Genomic DNA, 1,652 nt, shown 5'->3' on the forward strand with positions numbered 1-1,652 from the left:
ACCTTCACCTTTGTATTTAAATAGTTCTGCATGTGTTGATTTTATTTTGAAACACATTAGTATTAATTAACAGAATGATTATTGTACGTAAACTAGATACTATCTTTGTATAAAAATATAGTGATGCCGAGGGTGTGTTCAGCCTAAAAAGGTGCTCATTTTTCATCGTCATAATAAAATACTATTTTCTAATCCACTAACTATTGTGCTATATTATGATTATCGGCGTCTGCCGAAACACACTACAATAGACCCATTGTTCTTTCACGTTTCAGCACTGGATTCACAAGCAGAGAACATGCAGCAACACCAAAAATATTGGTTTTGTGTTACGTGCTTTTCTACAATTCTTTCGAACTTCGGCATGCGATCAAAAGCTTCCTAGCACTAGTTACCTGGGTCATTGTGTTCTGGCTTTTTTTGTTTGCATGATCGTACCTGGACTGTGATGATTGATGTTGCTTGCAGTAGTTTTCCTTTTTCACTTTAGCTTAGTCCGAGGCGGTCTCGGTAACACTGGGACGTAGCCGACTGAATAATAAAACAATCCTCTCCTGATCCACAAGGTCATACGTGGTTAGTGGGATTGACGTGGTTAGTGGGACTGACGTGGTTAGTGGGATTGACGTGGTTAGTGGGATTGACGGGTTTATTCAAACGAGAAAACAGTCGTTAGACACCCGGCTACTTGAAAAAACAATAGTAGGGGTTGAATTTCATTTTGTCCTTAACATAATTCTTGCCTTTCCTGTATCTGATCCGGTGTGATGGAATATTCTTCAAACCTTCGTCAGATCTAACCCATTCATCCACTTGACGGTTTTGGTCTTTTTGATTATTGGTTATGCCATTGTTTTCAACTGCAAATGGTATCACTAACTGTAGAGCATGCTGTCAACAATCGATTGTATATTATCATACGTGTTACTCCGTGCCCTGACATCATACCATTAATTTACAAAACCATCTGAATGTATGTAGCTTTCTAAATGTATCCAACATCTTAGTGTAAGCATTCATGATAATGATAGGAGAAGTCCCCCGTTTTGGACACGCTAAAATTTAACATTTTCAGGTTACTGAATATTGCGTAAAAATGGTGCAAAAACATCCAGACATTCCGTTTTTCTGAGAGGGGGAAGGTTATTTCCTAAAGTACAAACTGACTGAAGTAAACGATAAATGTTTTCTATATAAATCACAGGAAAACAATATTTTGGAAACACTGAAAATATTCTACTATCGAATAAAAACGTGTTTTTTGTTGTGTTTAAAAAAAGATATTTCGTGATGCTGGAACATTGCTGAAAGTGGAAAACTAACCTCACGCACTTGTGTTGAGAAACGCGCTAACAACAACCACGAAGTTATCTAGAAATCGGTTGAATTCATGTTATCGGAAATTGCATGAGTCTGTTTTCTCAAAAGAATCAACAAAGTATGTATCTGAAACAGAGAGTTTTATGAAAACAGGTTCGTCTACTATAGTTCATACCGCTGTTCTCTGTTTACAGCTGAGTGAACAGCAAGGAGAACAAGCCTCCAGTCTGTGGAGTTGCGACAGACGTTCTCGTTGGATTTTAAATTAAGATTAGTCTCAGGTTAGTATTATATTGGCGTAGGAATATTCGTGACGTAATCGGAACAAGTCT

The sequence above is a fragment of the Haliotis asinina genome, chromosome 16 (genome assembly GCF_037392515.1).
Source record: "Haliotis asinina isolate JCU_RB_2024 chromosome 16, JCU_Hal_asi_v2, whole genome shotgun sequence".
Classification (NCBI taxonomy): Eukaryota; Metazoa; Mollusca; class Gastropoda; order Lepetellida; family Haliotidae; genus Haliotis; species Haliotis asinina.